The following is an 11113-nucleotide window of genomic DNA, read 5'->3' as shown; positions in this document are numbered from 1 at the left end:
GCATTGGCTACAGTAGACCAAAGTGAAGTTTCTGGAGTGGCCATCTCAGTCTCCTGACCTCAATATCCTTGAGCCATTCTGGGGAGAACTGAAGCGTGCAGTTCATGCAAGACAGCCCAGCAATTTACAGGAACTGGAGGCTTTTTGCCAAGAAGAATGGGCAGCTTTACCATCTGAGAAAATAAAGAGCCTCATACACAACTACCACAAAGGACTTCAAGCTGTCACTGATGTTAGAGGGGGCAATACATGGTTTTAGGATCTGGGGTATGTAAACTTTTGATCACGGCCATTTGGATGTTTTTGGTTGTCATTATGATTTAAAAAGAGAAAACACAGTAGTTTGACAATAAATGGCTTCACCCAACCACTAACCATGAGTGGAAAAAATTTTTGTGTGTTATCATTCATTTTCTCTGAAAAAAGGCCAAGAAGGCAAAAAAATCTGGCCGGGTATGTACACTTTTGAACTGTAGAATGCTGGGAGTGTCGTGGTTTGGGGCTGCATGAATGCTGCTAGCTGTACGGAGCTAAAGTTCATTAAGAAACCATGAATGCCAACATGTACTATACCATACTGAAGCACAGCATGATTCCCTCCCTTCAGAAACTGGGCTACAGGGCAGTATTCCAACATAACGATCCCAAACACCACTGCCTTGGTAAGAAACTGAGGGAAAAGGTGCTGGACTGGCCAAGAATGTCACCAGACCTAAACCCTATTAAACATCTATGGGACATCTTCAAACAGGAAGTGGAGGAGAGCAAGGTCTCTAACATGCACGGACTCCATGATGTCATCATGGAGGATGGGAGAGGATTCCAGATGCTCCTGTGAAGCTTTACTGAACTCCATGTCTAAGAGAATTAAGGCAGTGCTTAAAAATAATGGTGGCCACACAAAATATTGATATTTTGGGCACAATTTGGCCATTTACACTTAGGGGTGTACTCACTTTTTTTGCCAGCAGTTTAGAAATTAATGGCTGTGTGTTGAGTTATTTAGAGGTACTTCAAATTTACAGTTAAACAAGCTGTACACTCACTACTTTACATTGAATCAAAGTATTATGTCTTCAGTGTTGTCCCATGAAGAGATGTAATTAAATATTTACAAAAATTTGAGGGGTGTACTCACTTTTGTGATAGACTGTATACACATATACAGTGACAAGCAAAAGGGTAGCAATGTCGTAAACCTTTGACTTTCAGGCTCCATATCTCACCATCCACTACATCTCTGAGTGTGAGGCTACTTTCATTTTATAGACAATCAGGATTAGTTATGCAGATTCTTGTTATGTTACTGCATTGTTACTGTTTTGCACTTGGTGTTGGAAAAAAATATGTTCTTCATGTATACTACAAATTACAACCTGTTCTCACATTCCCTAACAGGTTAGTTAGGTTGATTTGCAAGCAAAAGTTCAAATCAAGAAGTAGCCATGAAGAAGATTTCACCAGAAAAGAGAAACGACATCATCCAGCTCATCGATAGCGGTCTCTCGGCCAAGTGTGGCGCCCCTGCAGCTCCAGTCACCACAGAGTATTGCACCTCCTGTGAGGAGTGACACCATCTTAGCTGCTATTACCATCCGCCCCAGCGGACAGTGACAACAGCCGCGGCTAAATCCCTGGCCGCAAACTGCGGGTGGCGTCACAACAAACACCCACCTCTTATTCCCCTTTTATTGTGGACACCTCGGCGCACAAAGCCGGGCAGGGCCACCCGTGACATCCCCGGAACCGACACCACCGGCCCGGCGACGAGTAAGCCTAACCCCCTGCCAAGTGGGCGCCACAACTTGACATCGGGAACAGGATAACGTGCCCTGCCATAACCCGGGTACTGTGCGCCTTATTAGACTGTGTTGAAACCAGATTTATTGAAAGGACAGTCGCCATTAGTCATTCCGCGCAAGAAGAAAAGGAGGCGTGCCATCGTGGGTGGCACCCCGAAAAACACGTGAACAGAGGCCCCACTGTTGAAGGCAAAAGCTACCAACCCATAAGGAAAGACCCTGTTGACTAAGAGAGAGGACCAGGATGGCTCAGACACCGCACCCGTGACACCTGAGCTGCCGGATTCAAAGCTTTGCACTCCTGGAGAGCAGCGGGCACCGCGGTGCTCAGAAGAATCAACCTGTTAAGTGTTGGCAGGGAAGGACTTTGGGATCTGTCAAAACCATGCCCTCCGATCGATGCTTCCCTGATGGCTCTCATGGCTCACCTGGGTCCCTGAGAAGTCCAGTGTCGGCAGTATAAACCTTTGGAGCCACGCGATGGAGCAAAGATTGAGGTGATAGCGATCCAGCTTCTGCAGAGTGTTCTACCGGAGGAATGCTCCAGGGCTGCTGCTTTAAAGAAACCCGCTCCTGACACCATAGACATTCTGATTGCAGTTTGTCGATGTTGTCAAGAAGCTGGACACTTTGCCTGTGGATGTCGTCTGAGTGCCCAGATCCAGGGGGCTGGGACCAGCTTTCTGGCACCATCTGCAGTCAAGGAAGAATAACTGTTTTGTTTTTCATGTGCAAATGTTGATATTTTATTGCATGATGATACTGCTGACCGGTAACCGTTGAAAATGTTGGAAACTGTTGAATGTGAAGTGTCTCCCATAAAGGGAAGAATGTTATATTGTTAATTGCATATTGAAAAATTGCGGTGTACTAATTTTGCTTGGTTGTAGCCTGGGAGTGCTACCATCTTCTGTGAGGGAATGTGGCGCCCCTGCCGCTCCAGTCGCCACATAGGAGCAACTCACACAATCTTCAGTCAGTCTACCCGGGACATCAGTGCTGGTGACATGACACCCCATCTTCTTTTCATCTTTTTCTTTCACGGAGCCTAGGCTTGGAGAAGAACGCTCAGCCCGGGTTCCTCACTGTTGAAGGGGCAACTCTTAGAAAGAACCTTTTCCAAACACCGGTGGCTTATTCCAACTTATCCGAGGTCGACGGGGCCCATCACAGCAGTGACCAGTGCTACTGCAGCTGCGACCGGGTTACTTAAAGAACTATGAGCAAAGACACCTGGAACCACAGCGGTTGACTCGGACTCTTATTACCTGCGCCCCGCGCCTCAGCGCCAATGACCACCGCCACTACTACTACCCTTATCATCCTCCCCGGGGCCCAATCCACCTGTGGGGAGTGAAACCATCTCAGCTGCTATTACCATCCGCCCTGGAGGACAGTGACAGCAGCGGTGGCTAAATCATTGGCCAGATTCTGTATGTGGCATCACGACAAACATCCACCTCTTATTCCCCTTTATTGTGGACACCTCGGGACACGAAGCCGGGCAGGGCCACCCTGACATCCCCAGAACCAACACTACTGGCCCGGCGAGGAGTAAGGCTAACCCCCTGCCCCCTGGGTGCCACACAAGAACATTGGCAAACTGCATCATGTGAGTGCCATAGCAGTTGGAAGAATATGAAATGAAGTCTGTCCAGCCATTCAAAAACCAAGACGTTGCCGTCCAGGCAAAATATCAGAGTCAACAAGTCGGCTTATCACAAGGTCTATCAGTTCTGATGTGACAAATATGGCATTGGAGGTGGTTTGTAACTTTCATAATAGTGCGCTGACAGATGTCCATACAAGCACCATGTGACACATGTCACACAAGTCTGGAGTGGTTATCCAAAAAAAAGATGAAGACTTTGCAAAGCAGTACAAAGAAAGTGGACAATAGAATATTGGAAACGGGTGATTTGGAGGGATGAGATGAAAGCCAGTAGACTAGGCTCTGATAGGTGCAAATGGGTCTGTAATAAACAAGAGAAAAAAGGGCTACCGGATCAAAAAATTGAAGGAACTTTTAGGTTTGGTGGAGGAAGCCTGATGAAATGGGGCTGTTACACACACAGCCAAAGGCATTGGATAATTCATCAGGATCGACTGTGGTCTCAATGCTGAGCTAGATGTGAGTACTTGAGTACTATGTGTATGAAAAGGATGACATGGTATTCAAGCACAACAGCGACCCGAAGCATACATCAAAATTGGCGAAGAAATGGTTGAACGACAATGAAGTAGAGGTGCTGGATTGGCCCCCACAGTCTCCAGACCTCAACCTAATCGAACACTTGTGGGTAGAGTTGAAGAAAAAACTGTGTACATACCCAAGTGATTAGACCAGTATGCAGCAACATTGAGACTGTGCAGAAGAGACCTGGGATCAGATTTTGGTTAAGATATGCTTGAATCTGATCAAGGGCATGTCCAGAAGGATTCAGACAGTGCTGAAAGCCAAAGGAAGATTTACAAAATACTAACAAAATCATAAAAATTTCAATTTAGATTAATAATCTGTATAACTAATCATATGCTCAATAGTTGCAATGCATTTGTATGAGATAGCCAAGATGATTGTGAGATATGAAGCCTGAAAATCAAACGTTCAAAACATTCCTACCCTTTTGCTTGTCAGGTTATACATTCAACTCCTTACTATATACACAGGTCTAAACTATATACTTAATTATGCTGTATACATCACATAGAAGATCACTGGTTTGAGAAGATATTCCAAGAAAAGAGAAACAGCATCATGCAGCTCATCGATACTGGTCTCTCGACCAAGAAAATGTTTGAAACTGCATCATGTGAGTGCCATGTTGGAAGAATGTGAAATGAAATCTGCCCATCCATTCAAAAGCCAAGAGGTGGAAGTCCAGGCATAATATCAGGAGTCAAGAAGTTGGCTCATCATAAGGTCTACCAGTTCTGGCACGACAAACATGGTGGTTAAGAGGTGGCTCGTATGCTTCTTGATACTCAGATCACAGATGTCCATGCAAGCACCGTACAATCCACGTTACATAAGTCTGGAATGCTGGCCTGAAAAAACGTGAAGAATCCTGGACTTCAATACCATCATAAGAAGTGTTGGCTCGAGTTTGCAAAGAAGTACAAAAAGTTGACAGTAGAAGATTGGAAATGGATGATTTGGAGCAATGAGATGAAAGTCAATAGACTAGGCTTTGATTGGTGCAAATGGGTCTGGAACAAACTAGGAAAAAAGGAGTTGTTTGAGAAATTGAAGGAACTGTCAAGTTCAGTAGAGGAAGCCTGATGATATGGGGTTGTTTCACAGCCAAAGGCATTGGATACTTGGCCAAGATCACAGGTGGTCTCAATGTTGAGCTATATGTGAGAATCCTACAAGATGAGTTACTTTGTATACTTTAGTACTATGGGTATGAAAAGGACCAAATGGTGGTTCTAGCAGGACAATGACCTGAAGCATATGTCGAGATTGGCAAATAAGTGGTTTAATGACAATTAAATTGGATTGGCCCCTACAGTTCCCAGACCTCAAACCAATCGAACACTTGTGGGTAGAGTTGAAGAAAAAGCTGTATACAAACCCAAATGAATGGACCAATATTCACCAACACTGTGACTGTGTAGACGAGACGTGGAATCAGATTTTGGTTGTGACATGGTTAAATCTGATAGACGGCATGCCCAGAAGGATTCAGGCATTGTTGAAAGCCAAATATGGATTTACAAAATACTAACAAAATAATAAAAATAAAAATTTAGATTTTTAGGAACAAAAACAGAAACAATGCAGTGACATGACAATAATCTGCATACCTAATCATATGCTAAATAGTTGTAAAGCAAATTTATTTATGAGATAGCCACAATGATTGTCTATAAAATGAAGGTAGTCTCATGCTCAAAGCTTTAGTGGATGGTGAGATTTGGAGCCTGAAAGTCAAAGTTCAAAACATTGTTACCCTTTTGATTGTCACTGTATATCATCAAAGAGATGCAGACCCTGATGTATATGGACCAAGTAGGATACACTGGGACTGGTGTATATACATCATAAAGGAGATGCTGAGGCTGATGTATATACACTAAATAGGATACACTGGGGTTGGTGTATATACACCATATAGCAGAAGAGTTGCTAGGGTCAGGGAAGCTCAAGGGCCCAAGACATATTTTTCATGCTCCCCCCAAAAAAATTACCACAGATAACAGTGATGACGCTCTGACTACAGATAATGTAATAGATGTTACGTGCAGTCCTATGTAACATCACAGATAAAGTCATGTCTCTTGGAACTGCAGGTAACATCTACTATGGTACATTATCTGTATTCAGAGAGTTCACTGTGTTATCTGTGGTTTTACATAGGACTGCAGGTGATGTACTACATTATATGTACTAGGTAATACTCCGAATAATACAGTAATAACTCTCCTAATTTAGATAAAGTAGTGATAATGTCATCTGTAGTCCTATGGAAAATCACAATGATAAGTGGATTGGGTGAATAGGATCAGGGGCAGAGCAGTAATGACAGCAGTCAGTCCTGTTACAAATTACAAGCAATAATTAGTGACTCTTCTCGAAGCTCCATGCTCGGTCAGTGCTGTGTGTGGATGAGAAATTTAATCTTGCACCAACCGGCCGACATGGAGCTCCAGAAGGAAAGTCATGAAATCCCTGATTCTAATCTCTGACTGTGCGGCCATCACTTCTCTGAAGTAGCTGACAGGCATCAGTCACCATTCCCATCCTAACCTCCAGCTGAAAACTGCCTGGGTGTCTCTTCAGACGCCGCTGTGCATAGGCTGAAAGAAGGTAACGGAAAGCTGATAGTGACTGGCTAAGGAGAGGACAAGCCTGGAGCAGGAGCAGCCTGTGTACATGGCCTGGAGGCCGGTGTGTCAGAATGTAAGTTATTTGAATTAAAGTGACTGGTGGCCCACTAATTACCTGATCACTGCAGTCCACTGGAAATTTGCCCGGTGGGGAACTTGGCCAATCCGGGCCTGGTTGTCGGTTGACCGATTGGCCAAAGCATCATTCATCTGACTGCCATCTAATGTGTATAGGGACCTTAAGAAAGACAGTTTGCTTTTTTATATATATATGTGTGTTTTGCAGAGGAGAACCATTAGTATTGGTGCAGTCACACAGGGACCTAAGAGGTAAAGGGACGATCACTTCTACCTCGAGAGCAGCAAGTAGCTTTTGCCACAGAAACACTAAGGGTTGCGTCATGCAGAGTTATTGGACTGCAAAGGGCCCCATATACTATTCATAGGGCAATGTATAAGATAGTAAACAAAACATATTAAATAAGTAATACTTACTTTTTTAATTTCCAAGAATCCTTTTTTTTCTGCAAATTTTTAAACTCCCCATTAAATACTACGTATAATACTTGTATAAGTTGTAAAGTCCTTCATGTATCCCACAATTGCATGTATTAGGAGCTGTGGAATTGGATGCCAGGTCAATATTTTCCTGCATTATCCTGCTGAAAGAGGCCCCTTCATTAAGAACACGGCCATGAAGGACTGAACTTGGTCTGTATGTTTACATGAGTGGCAAGTGTCAAACATTCACAAGGTTTCCCAGCAAAACATTGCCCACAGTATACCACTGTATCTAAGAGTCAGGTCTTCCCAGGTGACACACACTCTCCTGACTATTTAACTTATGTAAAATAAAATATGATTCATAGAACAAAGTGTCAGCGTTCTGGGATTTCCAGTTTTCTTTTGAAGGATCTTGCACTATGTTAACATGGAGTTTTCTGTTCTGTTGCCCTACTTCCTGTTCATCTGTTTAAAAGCCAGCCCCTAAGCTTAGTCTAGTTGCCTGAGTATACTGCTTCCTGTCTACTCCTGCCCTGCTGCTCTTGGTTCCTTATTGCTGTTTGGATCCGGTTGAAACACCTGACAACAGCTCTGGACTTCACCTCTCATCCAACTGTGCTCGGACTCTGTGTGCCGTCTCTGGTCGGCACTTCTGCCATGTCCCTTCCGTTCATATCCACCCTAGGACTCACATCACGTACGGACATTTTTTGGACTATATCTGTTGCCCTTTTGTGTCCTGGCTGCTGTACATTTGGGCCTTCTGTGGTGATTGACGGACAGCCCCTGTATAGGGGTTCGCTTCTGGTGGTCTCCCTGGGGGAGTCCAGTGCGCGGCCCCGGGAATTCCCCTTTGCTCTGAACCCAGCAGGTATTTACTGTGTTTATGTTCCACTGTGTATATACTGTTCTGTGTACATATTGCGGTTACATATTACTGTGTATATTTTGTTCTGTTTACATATTGCGGTTACTTATTATTGTGTATATTCTGTTCTGTGCACATATTGCGGTTACATATTATAAAACGTCTTTTGCACCAAGAACTCGTCTCTGGTTGTCATTGCCCTAACGCAATTGAAATCCTCAGTACATACAATAGTATTACACAGAGACAGTATCACAATAATGATGAAGTGACTGGTTAGCTGGACTCCTAATTTGGCCCTCAGGCTAGGGGAGCCCCTAGCTCTACCTTATATTAGAGGTAAGCCTGATGGTGAGGTGACGAGGTCTGGACCCCCAGCGTAACCCTAACTCCTGCGAAGCCCTGGTCTTATACCCCCTCACCCTCACCCCAGGAGGGGGCCGGGTCTAGAGTGATAAATCCCCACACAAATAGACAGACACAGAGGACTTAAAACTCTAACTCACAGAGGTAAAGACATATTGTGCTCAGGGGGAAAATCAAGAAAAGGAAATACACAGCAACAAGTGTATCTCCACAACACACCATGATAGCATACAGTAGTGTTCCAGCAGCTGAATCACCATGCACCAAGACCAGTATTGCTTTCACTATACTCAGCATGTAGGAACAGGATCAACCATCTTTTAAGGGCAGAGGCGGCTGTGATAGGTCTTCCGTAACATGTGACCTGAGCAGCAACCCACTGGCTAGCAGGAATTAACTCCTGCCAGACCGATCACCAGCGAGCACAAAAGCACCAGGTGGCGTGTCAGACTTTGCAGAGTGAACAGAGTACGAAGTCACCATGACACCTGGTGCGTATAGTGCAGCACACCACCGCATGACAGACAGTGTCTGGGCCAAGGATCAGCGTTTCCACTCTGACCATTCTGCATATATGCAACTTTGTATGCAGTAAGCTGGGATGTGTGACGCCCTGGACTAGTCAGGTCGTCCCAGGTAGTCACACACAACATCACACCCCCTCCCGACTAGGTGACACCAGTCAAACTAAAAACCTTGTCACCACCCTCCAGGCTTGATGTCCACACCAGGGGGGCAGAGCCAGGTGGTTGGCTCCACCCACCAAGGAGTTCACAGGCCTGGAGGCGGGAAAACACAGTCAGGTTCAAGTTAAGGAGAAGAGTAGTCTAGAGGAGGTAGAGAGCAGTCAAGTTCACAGGCAATCCTGTGTCCAGGCTTGCCAAGAGACTACCGGGTGGCTGGGTCGGAGCCCAGTCACCATTGGCAAGGAGGCAGACGGTGGTGGCCGCCTGCAGGAGCTGGGATTATAGCCGGAAGAACCGTAGGGACCGGGGTCGGGCGGTGGCCCGCCGGTCCCGAACCGGGGAACCGATTGGAAACCGGAGCACCAGGAGGGGTACTCAGACCCAGTACAAAGCCCTGAACTGACAGGGCCGAGTCAAATCAACTGATTGCGGACTGGACTTAAGGACCTATCCCACATAAGCCCCGTTAGAAGACAACAGCCAACCATACAGGGTAAAGCCCCCGCCAAGGCATAGAGACCCAAAGGGCCAGCGTCTGCGGGCAAACGGGCTCCTATGGCATATACAAGTCGGGGAGCGGACTACCGGTGTCTAGGCATAGGAGTCACACATTTACACACAGAGGTGCAGGAGAAAGGCGGAAACCACCAACCTATTCTGGGAGAAGCTGCAGCCGGCTGCGGGCCCCGTTCATCACTCCGTTTGGTTTACCAGAAACTCCGGTGTCTTGTGTCATAGTGAGTACACCAGTGCCATCAGGCACCGCACCGCACCGCAACACTACAGCCTGCACCCCGGCCCTCGCCAACCGGGCCCCGGGACCAACACCTCCTACCCACGGAGGGGTCAACATCTAGCTGCGCCATTACACCGCTCCCAGGAGCCCCCATACCTTCTGCAATCACCACAACCCGTGGGTGGCGTCACGAACTTACATCCCAAATCAAACCACCGCAGCCCCGGCCGTGGAACTCCTCACCCAAGTCCCCGCGTGTAGCGCCAACTCCCTTGCAGAGCGACGTGACCCCCGGGTCCGTGAGAGGCTCGAGCCACCACCCGCAGTACGAGCACGGATCCGAGCGGCTCGGCGGTCGCAGCCGAGCCCGCGGGGCGGTACAGATGCACTGCTTGTTCTGATTCCTTTCTGTAATAATTGGGCCAGTTTCACACATCGGTTTTTGTTTTTTGCGCACATGAAAAACAAACCAATGTTCATCAGTGCTTTGGATGAGATTTTCATTAGTGTTTGTTTAATGATTCAGTTGTACCGTCAGTGTTTCATCACTTTTTCTAGCATGCAAAGAAAACAGGAAAAGATTTCTTGAGCTTCTTCTTTTAAGAAGTCAATGAAAAATGGACAGCAACAGGATGCACGTAGGAGGCCATCGATGTGCTGATGAGTATTTCACTGACCCATGGAATTGCATGGCTGATTTGTGACACGGATCAAAATTGGATGATGTCTCAGCTTTTATTTTTTTGTGCACCACTGAAACGCAAAAAAGACAAAAAAAAAATCAAGACATGTAAACTGCCATATGGAACACGTACCCATTATAGTCTATCTGTAAAAAACCTGGCTAGAACACACATGAAAACATCGGGCTTGTGAAGAAGGCCTTGGCATTACCCTTTTCAGCAGTATTTGTTGTGGTTAGCCCTTCTGCGTAACTGGAGCAGACAGGCCAGCCTTCACAGGCAGCATTAAACCTTGGGAGCCTATTAGAGTGTCACCTGTTGAACTTTCTTGGGCCAATTTTCTATAACAGGAAGCAAAATACCTGCCATATTGGAAACGTTCTGGCCCAGCTACTTAGCCATTGCAAAATGGTTGGAAGTCAGAGCGGCTCAGAACCTTATAGTTATCACATTTTTCTTTGAACACATGAAACATAATAATGAACTATTCACATGCTGCCTATTATATCCTCTCCCATAAAAGATGTCATTGTGCCAATATTATTTTATTCAGTTCACCTGTTAGTGGTTTTATCTTTGTGGATATATATATATATATAAAAATAAAAAGATATATATCTACCCTTAATACTGGC

Source organism: Anomaloglossus baeobatrachus, chromosome 1, assembly GCF_048569485.1.
Source record: "Anomaloglossus baeobatrachus isolate aAnoBae1 chromosome 1, aAnoBae1.hap1, whole genome shotgun sequence".
Classification (NCBI taxonomy): domain Eukaryota; kingdom Metazoa; phylum Chordata; class Amphibia; order Anura; family Aromobatidae; genus Anomaloglossus; species Anomaloglossus baeobatrachus.
This window is presented reverse-complemented; position numbering follows the sequence as displayed.